The sequence below is a fragment of the Pleurodeles waltl genome, chromosome 4_1, assembly GCF_031143425.1.
Source record: "Pleurodeles waltl isolate 20211129_DDA chromosome 4_1, aPleWal1.hap1.20221129, whole genome shotgun sequence".
NCBI lineage: Eukaryota > Metazoa > Chordata > Amphibia > Caudata > Salamandridae > Pleurodeles > Pleurodeles waltl.
Genome location: NC_090442.1, coordinates 272021773 through 272033867, shown reverse-complemented (window position 1 = coordinate 272033867; position 12095 = coordinate 272021773). Strand labels below are relative to the sequence as shown.

The window sequence follows — 12095 nt, the reverse complement described above, 5'->3', positions numbered from 1 at the left end:
TTCTTTCAATAAATGATCCAAAATGGAAATAGATCTTGCACTCCTCTCTGATTTCACCTTAAAATCAAGGAAAGAACATGATGTTTCTACTGTCAAGGTTGGGAAGCTAAAATGGTGGTAGACCTTTTTTAGAAGGGCATGGATCTTGCCTATGTCATCTGGACTACTTGTTGATGAGGGACATCTCTTTGTCAACAATGTTAAAGCCTTCAAGGGTGATTGTCTCTTCATTGGCAGCTTTGTTAATGGTGCTGCCAGGCCCATGAAAGGAAGTGTTGTTGACGGAGTTACAGTAATTGTTGACGGCAGTTGTCTGTAGGATGGTACTGTACCACTGATGACATACCTGACAGTTTCCTGGGAGTCTTCCCCATAGTAGAAAATGAAGAGGATTCCTTCATTGATTTCATGTCAGTTCTGTTGTCGACATGCAGGTACCTGACTGGGTTCCCTGTGAAGAAATTTCTGATTTCCTCTGTTGCACCTCAGAACCTGGGGGCAATGCCCTCGTTGGCATCTAAGTTTGCTGACCTCTAAATATACCTTCTTGGCACATTACTTTAATCTTGTTTGGTAGCATAGGGCAGCAGCCGCTCAACTGTTTGAACCTTACAGGCAGGGTCATAGGGTCTTTTAGATATCTTGTAAGTATTGATCTTGGACTGCTTTGAGGCAATCTTTGTTTGTACTCCAGCGGTGGATGCTTCAAATTTATTCTCCAAAATTGCCACAGCCAGCCTTCTTTCTCCATCTTTCAAAGCCTTAGTAGAAATGTCTTGCTTAAATCACATTTTGTAAGGTTGACTAGGATGGAGGCAGTAGGGGCATTTGGTATGTGGGTCATTGACATAGATCTTCCTTGGCAACAGACTTTACAAGCCTTGAAAAGAGATGTTTTCTCCATTAACAAGAATGGTTAAGAAAATATACTTCAGATGTTGAGAAAATACTACTCATGTAAACAGCTCATCAAAGGGTTCATCAGAGTTTACATGCAGTACAACATCTGGCAGTTGGAAGCCTCTATCAGGGGAAAGGTCAAGGGTGCTAGAAGCAGATTGGCTGAAGTGTGGGCAAACATAACGATGTGGGGAGGATGTAAGTAGACCATGGCTAATTCAGTGTTATTGACTGCACTGGTACCCTAGTATGTTAACATTGTTTGCCGGGGGTTCCCTGCATGACAGCAAGAAATAATTCAAGAAGGTGAATCTATGAAAAATCCAATGCTAGAGAAATATATCTCTACATAAGAAAAAACAGAGATCCCACAATGGAGCTGCTTCAATACTAGTGCCTCATGATATCAGCATATTTGTCTTATGGCACAGCCTACACAGACTTCTCACTGAGCAGCAGAATAGCTTAAGGCAGTGATCCCATCACAATCTACCATTCTTCATGGAACAACTTAAGCAATACAGCTATGTAAGGTCTCTGTGCTGCCCTCTGCTCTGCTTCTCTTGGTACCATTATTTTACTTTTTTGTCTGCTATTTTTGGGAAGCAATACAAACCACATATGGTAGACTTGTCTTGTGGGGCTTGGGCTGAAGTAGTTCATCACCACCTATTTACATCTGCAAGAACCAATTAGACATCCAGCAGTAATGGGGTCTGTCATTGGATCTCCTCATGAATATGATTACAATAGGGACAAACCCTTGAATAAGTGTAAGAATCCTCAATTGCCTGAGGCAAGTCTGATGATAGGTATGTAAATGGCAGAATGGATGGATGAAAAGACAACATTTCTATAGAGAAATAAATGGACTAACTAAATGCCAGAAGTGGGTCTTTAAAGATCTGAATTTAAGGTATTCTTTTTCCAGTCTAAGCTAAAGTGGTAGGGAGTTGTATAGCGAGTCATGGATATGGAAGGATAGGCTTACAAATTTTGTGTATTGAATTGGTCAGATATCTAATAGGTACCAATTAATTGCCTGACCAGCTCCAGGGTGGAACAAACAATCTGGCTAGGTATTAAGCTGACTGAACGCTGAGTGCTTTGTGGATGCCACAAAAGGTTTTAAAGGTTGATCATTCTTTTACTTGGAGCCACCGTTCTGTTTCACTTCCTTACAAGGGCATATTTAAGATATTCAGCAGTTAAAAATGCAGATGCTGATGGTCAGAATGGTGCCCACATGTCAAAATGAAATAACAATGTCATGTTCTTGCCCTTGCTTTTCACTAGATTAATGGATGGCCCCTTCAGCAATGACAAGAATCCATTTTACCAGAAATAAGTCTGGATTGTCTCTTTTGCCAAAACAGCCTGCATTCTGTATTATGTTTGCTTTATCAGCATACCTCAAATATTCTTTAGCTGTTACAAATCCTCCAGAATAAGGCTACTGTGCAATTACAGCATTACATAGGATCTTAGAACATACTGTATGACCAGAAGTCTGGATTTAAACCTTAGAGGGACACAGAATAAACATCAGAAGACATTTAAAACAATAGCCTGGAAATTGTGCATCAGTGGCCACTTATATTCTATTGGTCAATCTTCTTTTTTTATACCCTTGATTAATTAGTTCTTTTGGATTGGTTGGAGGCCATGATGATTGGGTTGGGGGACAGTTGGGGGTAATTTGAAGAATTGTTGGCATTTTTTCCTGTCAGTCTGATGGTGTTGTGTGAAGCTGGACAATGTTCAAACACCCCACCTGTGACGTGTGGTGTCTCCAGGCATTAAGATGGTTTCCTACCATGTTTAATTCGTGTTCATAAACCCTTCATGAACAGATTTTTAATTTGCTGTACGTTCCTTATCTGAATGTGTTCAGTTACAAGAGATGTATGATATGTGTTGCATGACCCATAAGACCATAGGACTTACAACAAATGGCCCTTATCAGTTGCTTACGTGTGCGGCACGTGACCATAAAACTGGAGCACACATCTGCGACCAGGCAGGATCATGTAGATGTAAAATGGTGGGTAGGTTGAATGGAGTAGTCCACCTGCGATGGCCAACAGAGTAAGAAGTACTATTCCAAAGTGGTGAGAACAACTAAAGTAAATGCTTAACCGAGTTGACATGAGGTTACAACAGAAACAACTAATGAACAGGGGCGTAGCCTCAATAGGTGCAGCGGGACACAAAGGCCTGATGAGCCAACTGAGCCCTGATTATTGCTGTATTTTATATTTCAAAGAGCAGTCAGGGGGGCCTATTCTGTCACTGCACAAGGGCCCAAGATACATTACGCTATTGCCAATGAATAAAATAATTCCTAGTCGCTGTGACTAAAAGACTAAAAAAATTAGCCAAATTAAAAAAACACATTCCAATCCACAACCAATCAGCATAAGTGCAGGTCAGAGAGCTAGGAGCTTAAGAACTTAATAAACTTAATTGGCAGAGTGACAGTAGTTCAGTTACAATACCTTTTGCAACTACACAGTGACTTATCCTATAAGTCAGTTCACTTCCAGGCACATAAACCCAAAACTGGATGTTTACACTGCAGCCAGGAAGGTCACGCGAACATGTGCTCTGCCCTTGAGAGACACCACCATAACATGAGAGTGCCACAAATCTGCTTCACGGCTTTGACGGCTTTCTCTGGTGTTCTCAGGGTGATATACTTTGTTGGAGTTGCACCTATTCTAATGTCTAATGTTTTGCTTCTTAGCCAAAATAGATCCGTTTTAGATTTTTTAAACCACAAAACAATTTGCCGCACGGCTACATAACCTTCTCTGTAGTGTCTTCGCAGAGGTGAACTTTCAAATGTTATCTTCTTTATTGAATTCTTTATTGCATTTTCAACATGTGTATGTTCCCCCTCCTTGATATAGAGCTATGTATGGTTGCTTGTCAACGTTAACCCAGAGCAGCCCAGGAGCCCAATGTAAGGTTGTCCATTTGTGATGTTGGTGCAGGCAATGCTGTTGATCTCTTGTTTCAGTGTGATCCAAGAGGCTTGGATTGTTGCGCACTCCCACGCAAGATGCAACAAGTTTGCATCTGGGGCACCACATCTCCAGCATTTCGTATCGGTAGTTAAGCCATGTCTGGCCAGGAACACGGGGTGTAGTATGTCCTATGTATGAATTTAAGATGCAGAAGATGTAAGTTGCTACTGGATGAGACTTGTTTAGTCTGTTTAAAACTGCATGTCCAGGTTGCAAGCAGAATGTCAAACCCTAGTTCAACTTCCCATTTATGTTTTGTATTGGGGGTGAGGAGGTTTATTGGAGTGATGTTATAGATCCTGGTAATGAGTAAGCAGGCTGGGGTTTGTCACTATCATCGTCAGGAGCAGCCACTCCTTAAGCTCATCCGGGAAGGAGGGGAAAATGTTGTGTACTGTAATAAGGAGTTTATTGCATAATGGTGCCTGCATTGAGCAGGGTCGGCTCTTGAACAAAAACTCCCCAAAGGAGAGGAACTTAGAATTTACAAAGTCCCTCATCTTCGTCACATGAATGGACTGTGGTGAGAGTACATGCCTGTACTGCCTGTATATGTGGCTAAGGAGGATTATAACCAGGTAGTGTGGTTCACAGTGTGGATTTCGGAACAGGATTGTATAGGGCGCAGCATTATTATAGTTTTGAGTGGAAAGGAGCCAGCCCTCCTTCTAAGTTGCGATTGTCATGCATCAGGTAGTGGGTGAACTTGGCCTGCGCAGATAAGCCCATGCGAGTCTAGTCATGAGGGATGTTAGTAAAAAACAACTCTTGTGAGCAGGTTGGGGAGATTCTGGAACAATTATAGCAGCCTCGGCAGGATCGTCATTTTCATTATCTTCACTGTACCTGCTGGAGTTCGTGGGAGTTTGATCCATCTGTCAACTTGCTGTTCTAGCCTGGCAATACATCTGCCATAGTTTCCCTAACCAGGGCCTCTGTATCAGTATGGAATCAGATACCAAGGTATCTTGTGTGATTCGTCTGCCATTAGAAAGGAAAGTCTGACTTGGGGCAGGCAGTAGACTCAGTCAACCATCGGAGGACTGACTTATCCCAGTTTATTTGTAAGCCTGATCTAGCCCCAAAGGCCAAAATTTCCCCATCACCAGTGCCAGATTTTTGTCTGGGTCCTTCAATATAAGTAAAATATTGTCAGCATACAGGGTTATAATCATTCTACATGTATGAAACTACATCACTCTCTGGAAGTGGTGTTGTCGAATTATGCATGCAAGGGGTTCCATCGCCAGTGCAAACAGGACTGTTGACAGAGGATAACTCTGCAGCATTCCTCTTGTAATCAGGATCGAGACGGATGACAACCCATTGATGCTTATTGGCCCCAGAGGTTCGTGTATAGGGGCCTTACCCATTGCAACAAATGCCTGTTCATTCCCATCCACTCCAGCACTGTTAGGAGGTACTGCCATTCCACAGAGTCAAAAGCCTTGATGGCATCCAGAAAGATGGCCCCCTCAGCCAATGTCAGGTCAATTTGATTTGGTGAGAGTAAAGAGTGTGCATACATTTTCACTGGGGGGTCAATTTAGCACAAACCCTGCCTGGTCTGGACGCATCATAAAGGGGAGTATTGGGAGCAGTTGTTTAGCTATTAATTTAGCCAGGATTCTTGTCTCCACATTTATTAGTGAGAGCATGCGATATGACCCACATAGGTGTGGAGGCTTACCATGCAGGAGGAGTGTGATAATTATGGCCTCCCGCAAGGTGGGAGGAAGATTGCGGAGGTCTTGTGCCTCATTGTATAGGTCCAGTAGAATAGGGCTCAACTGGAAGACCCTCCCCCCCAGGGGCTGAACCATTGTGTAGTTCAGTGATGCATACTTTGACCTCCTGTGATGGTGGCACATAGCGGTTCCCGCTGATGTTCTTCTAGCCAGACCAGTGTAGCTCTGTCGAGATAAGCATGTATTTGTGACAGAGGAGTGTCGTGTTTAGCTCTATAGAAGTTGTGTAGTATATTACAAATTTGTGTAGAATATCCTCTGACTTATTATGTATGGTCCCGTCTACTGTTTTAATCTCCGTTATCCCTGCGGCTGCCCAAGAGAGGCAAAGCATTCCTTCTAGGGACCTACCAGGGTGTTCCGCTTCTACATATCTTCTGGGTGCTTTCTGTTTGTCTAAAAACTTCACCTCAGCCTCTGCAGTGTCTTGGAATTCCAACCACATGGTGCCAATTTGCAATAGAGCATGTTGGTCTGGACCCTTTTTTAACTTATTTTTCAAATTTAGTATCTCTGATTCTAGCCTCATTATGTCTCCTTGTATATATTTCAGAATGCCTTGCCCCTTATACACTCGCCTCTAAAAACTACCTTACATGCTGCCTAGAGTGTCCCTATAGTGTTTACTGAGCTGGTGTTTGTTTTTAAGTATGACAATACGACCTGACTTCTGATATGAAAACATTATCAAGCTGTTCTTCCGGCCACAGCTGCCACAGTCTAATTCTGTGTGTCATCTCAGGAATGCTTAGTGGGGTGGCAACTGGTGCGTAATCAGACACTGTTTGATGAATGTGTTCCACCCCACCTAACTAGCCTAGCACATCTTGGGTGCCGAGCCAAAATTCTAGTCTTGAGTGAGAGTTGTGTATTGTGGAAGATATAGGCCCCCACACCACTCAAAATCTTTTGAGTGTGATTTGTAAATTTCTTTCTCGAACAGTGCAGAGCAGTCTATCCTTTTGACACAGTTTTTGCAGGAATGAGGACAGTCTGCCCAATGTTTGGTGTGGTTGGCAATTATCCCAGCTCCTATTAAGAAATGATTGCCCCTAGAGACCAATTCTTCTTGTATCCCTAATAAGACCTACTTGGGTGTAAGGTTGATGAAATGGCCTAGTATTGTTGCTAGGGAGTCTCACATGTGTTTCCAAATTGTTTTGATATGGGGGCAGTCCAACATAACATAAGAGAGTGTGTTAATAGTTGGACATTGAATGTATGTGGGAGAAATTCTTATTCCGGTCTTCCATAGTCTTTCAGAGGTGTAGTAAAGTCTGTGTAGGTAAGTTAGATTAATCGGAGCTTAGATGATAGGGTGAGAACGTGTGGGACTGTTCTGGTCTCTACTCATTCAGCATCATCAGTGAGGCCAAGGTCCCCCTACTAGTGAGGGTAAAAAGATATAGTGAAGCCAGGAGAGACTCTAAAGGGCTGAATTTGTCAATTCTTCCTAATATTGTTCCACAGCATGCCGCAATCGGAGAAAACAATATAACAGCTAATTCTCTATGCCAAACTGTGTCTTGAGCTAGTCAAATGATTTCATATGTATTGTGTGCCCACATTTCCAAAGGTAGTAAGTAAATCCAGTGCAGCCCTATTTACCAAACCCCTCCAACTTCCACACCCTGGGAATTGATCCACCCACCACGAGTGTCAATTGTATAAATTTTTAATGCTTCCTATGTGCTTCAAGGCTTTTTACTGGATCTTTATTGCGATCTTCATGACCTCCAGTAAGGAATCTTTGGTCCCCTTTCTGTATATATGCTCCTGTGTTGCACCCCTGGGAAAGAGGTACAGTTCTGTATTTTTTGCGGGATCATTCCGATCTCCGTGAATCCAATCGCTGAGAGTGACCAGGTGCGCAGCCCAGTAGTACAATTTCATGTTGCTTGTCTGCACCCTCCCCTCCTAAACCTACAGAGTACATTTAGCAATGGAAATTCTCGGTTGTTTCCACACCACAAATAATCCGTGTTATCAGATTTCAACTGTCTAAAAAAAAATTAAACAGGATAACGTTGGGGTAGGCTTGAAGTGTGAGCAATCATTTAGGTAGGAATACTCATTTTGTGAAACACATTTCTGCCACGCATGTAAAGTGGTAAGTCTGAACAGTGATGCAGATCTCCGCCAGTTTTGGACAACAATGGGTGTGTATTTAATTCCTAACTTTCTTGAGGGGATGATGATATATGGCTGCCTAGGTTTTTAAAGCTTCCCATCTTCACAGGAAGTTTGGTTGCCATTCTTCCATTTTTACACAATCCCCGACCAGCACCAACGTGGATGTGTCTCAGTTGACAAACAGTCCAACGCCATGCAATCCAGCTTTAGAATTTTCATCAATCGATTGCAGATTAGGGTGGGGGGGGGGAGAGTCCTGCATGAACATGAGTGCATTTAGGAAAATACAGTCTTCTTAAGGTCCACTGGTAGCCTCTTAGGAGAGCATCTTTCCTTATCCACTGTGCCAACAGGTCTATCAACAGGTCAGATAGCAGTAGAGAGAGTGGAAATCCCTGCGTCATACACTGGTCAATCATAAAGCGATCCAATAGCATTCTATCACTCCTGTAACCCATGTGATAGTGTAGAGGGTTTTCATGCAGCATATGATGTGCAGTTCGAATCTCATTGTGTACAGTATTTGGAAGAGGAAATGCCAACTTACAGAGTCAAAGGTTTTCTCAAAGTTATTAAGGGCCAGCGTGCCTGGTCTTTCGGGTTCTCGACCTCTACCATGCACTAAATGCAATTGCCTGAGTGTACGCCTAGTTTCCTGCTACTGCCTAGTGCCACACTGATAGTGGTCTTTTAAGTGTGAGATAATTTTGAATAAACAGTTTGCTAGTATTTTGCCAGTATTTTGGCGTCTGAGTTTATGGACAGTATTGGCCTGTAGGAGGATTTGAGTTATTTGGGATCCGCATTATTACTACCCCTTGCAGGTTGTCTGACAAGGAACCTACGTGAATTGCCTCATTAAATAGACCTAAGAGAGGGAGGTTCGTAAGGGAGACACATTTCTTTAAAAATTACATCAGGAAACTGTAAAGGCCACTGCTTCCCTGCGACTGCCTCAGCGATCAGTAGTGATTGGTGGATCAAATTCCTCGCAACCACCCAGGCTCAGCACTTTAACTGGGAGATCAGTCATTAGGATTGGGTAGGCCGTTTGTCCTCCAGTGGCGGTGTGTGAGGCATATAGTGAGCTGTAATAGTCAGCAGATGTATTCAGTATGTTCTCGCCATACAAAGTCACCATTTTTGGTGCTGAGACTAGAGATTGCTGGATTTATCTCCTGAGTTATACAGTCAACTTTAGGAGACAATCCAGATATTTCAGGCCATCTCAAGGGCTAGATCCCTCAGTAGTGTCTGAACAGATTCTAATTGCCTCCACGGCTGGTGCCGTCCTGGAACGTGAAATCGGTTTCTATATCTCTGTCACCCTAATTTCTAGGTCTGCCATGCTGGTCTCCCGTCTGATGTGCTTCCGCTTGATATGGAACATGGCCTTGCCTATGGCACTCCATTGACTGCTTCTCAGAGGATACTGATCGAGGCAATAGAGCCAACATTGATGTCATAGGAATTGTTAATGTCTCTGTGAGCGAGTCTGCAAAGTCATTGTCTAGAAGCCACCATGCGTTAAGCTGCCATGTCATTGTAACCTTGCCTATATGGAAGATGCATTATGGATGACCTGTCGAAAATTCCTTGTGGAAGTAACTCTGACACAGCTACATATCTAAAATTCAGCCGACATGACAAAATGGTTGATACTGGAAAGGGAGTTGTGTGAACCATAATAGAGAGTATGTACTCCTGCTCCTCAGGGTGCCATTTGTGGCACTTATCTATCATGTCCAATGACTTAAACCAATCTAGCATGCCAGATTCGCACAGATTCGCAGTACTTTGTGAAGTGTTTAAGGTACCAGGAATGTAATTGCTTGTTCATGACAGGATTGAAGACTCCAATAATGAAAAATGTGCATGGTTGGATGTTGGTGAGTGCTATGGTCAGTTTGTTCAGTGCATCGTGAGATAAGGCTGGTAGGGTGTAGATGCTTTCCAGCATTCAGTTCTACCCCTCCAGTTTTCTTTATACTAGGATATAGCATCCCAGTGGTCCAGTTTACATTTGATCTATGATGATCATGGAGGTAAGGATTTATGGAGATGCATTCTTACCCCTCTAGAAGAGGGTATGAAGCTGGAGTTGAAGACTCCTGAGCAACCATACCTGTCCAGGAATTTCCAGTTAGAGTCACACAAATATATTTCTTGCATGAGCAAAGCATCTGAAGATTGGCTTTTTTCATATTGTAGCACCATGCAACACTTGCTCTTGGTGATCAAAATATTCACACTTGTATATTTGGGGGGTGGGGTTGTAGGCATTACCCATGTTGAATGTCATGCTAATATTGAGGAGGATCCAATGTACCATGTGCCATGTCATGAGATGCTACTCTCTTTTACAATTTATTTCTCACCCCAACTTCTCCTCACCCTGTCATTCAATTCAATTTTGGAAAACCATGTTATAACATGTTATAACAAAGCAGTGCTAGGTAACAGTAATCACCAAATAGCCTCACCAGTGAGGGTGGCTCTTCCAATCACCTGTGTAGCTGGATGTTGGCCCCAATGTGATAAGCAATATTGTGTCTTCAGAGATTTAGTCCAGTTGTTTAGCTTGAGAGCAAGTTTGGATTGTGGATTTGATCCATCTGTCAGTTCTTCTCTCGTTGCAGATGCTTCTTGTTTCTACTAGCCTGCTATGCATCCCCCACTCCCTTCTACGCCTTGCAATGGTCCTTTGGTTCACAGCTGCCTCAATTTGGTCTGTCCCATCTCCTTGGCAGGGAGCTGGAAGTCATCATTCGCCCAGCCTTTGCCAAGTACTGTCTAATGTGTCAAAGAAGAACAATTTCCTTGTCTGGATTTCTCTAAATCTGCCAAGGGAAAAGAAGCATGTATTTCACTTGTATAGCTTACAGTTTCTGCTTCACTTCAGCATACACCCTGCGTTGCTGCTGGACCTGGAGGGTGTAGTCTGGAATGACCATTATTTTGGATGTCTCTTGATAGACTGTCTCCTTCTGTCTGGTCACAGTGAGGATTGCATCCTGGTTGATGTAGTTAAGAACAAGTAATATGAGAAGCCGGGTGTGGAGGGAGTTTCAATGCCAAGGAGTGATGGTCCCTTTCCACCACAAAGCATAGCGAGAGTTATTCTGCAGGGACTCAGGATTGCAACCATTTAAGGAAGAGTTGGTAAGGGCAGGGTCCTTCCACAATTCCCACAAGTCGTATGCTGTTACTTCACAATCAAACCTGGCTTCCATATCCTCCAATTCTTCTTTGAGTTGTTTGGGAACCATCAGTAAATGTGAGACTTTACTTTGTAAAATTTGGATAATTTCTGGGACTCCTGTGAATCCTGCTTCATTTTCATTCTCCTGGTACACCATGTTGCTTAGGCCCTGATTGATCAGTGAGAGATCTAAGCCCAGCTCTCCAAATTTGCTATCCAACGATGATCTTATTTATTGTATCACCTGAAGAATGACTACCATGTTTGTGTGGCTCTACTGTCTGCTGGTCCTGGTGATGGCGGCATTGGCTGTGAGTTAGTGGTCTGGTAGGGCTCAGTGTCTTTGTAAATTTTTCCATAGGATGGTGGAAGTCCTGCCATATTTTTCACCACTGTATCAGTGTCCAAGAGGGAGCGCAAAGGGAGCAGTCAGGCTCAAGGATAATAGCACCCTAACTGCTGAGTCAAGAGGGAGTAGTGGTAACGCAGAGGCTACAGAAGATGCCACCCCCTGCTACAGCAGGGACCCTGCTCCAGCATGGGTTTGTGGAAACAGTGTTCACCTGTACAAGAAAGACACAGCACAGTCCCTTATTGATTGAGATGATTGGTAAGGTTGATGCTGTGTGCCTTGGCAGTGATGGTGGAGCCTGCCCAGCACCCACCTATTGACGTACCACAAGCAATAGGGCATGAGCAGCTTCGACTGTCAATACTCTTCCCTCCTGTGTGTCCGTGACCAGTGATAGAGGTCGATGATGTGTTAGGACTGATCCCTTGCAATACATTTTGTTGATGCTCCTTGCCTTGCCCTTCAGTGGGCCATGTAGGTGGAAGTCAAACTAGCTGAAATGTCCAAAGTGGTCTGGTGCGCGAGTCTCAATATATATTCCGTCATCCAGTGTTTTACCAGCACTTGATTTGGGCTTCCCCTGCAGCCTCCCCCTGAATTGTGGAGCAGCTCATGAGACCAGATGGTCTTTCAAGGGCCCTTTGAAACTCCTCCCACCCCATCAGCTCAGTTTATTGGAAAGAGGGGGGAAGGAAATTCCCATCTCCCCTCCACATCAGTCGGCAAAATCC

At 43.5% G+C, this 12095-nt stretch overlaps 1 protein-coding gene across 1 annotated transcript in view; it reads right to left on the bottom strand.

The window, feature by feature from the left end:
• Positions 1-12095, bottom strand: part of EFCAB6 (EF-hand calcium binding domain 6) — a 469029-nt gene that overhangs the window by 62547 nt on the left and 394387 nt on the right. The gene's annotated exons all lie outside the window — the stretch shown is intronic.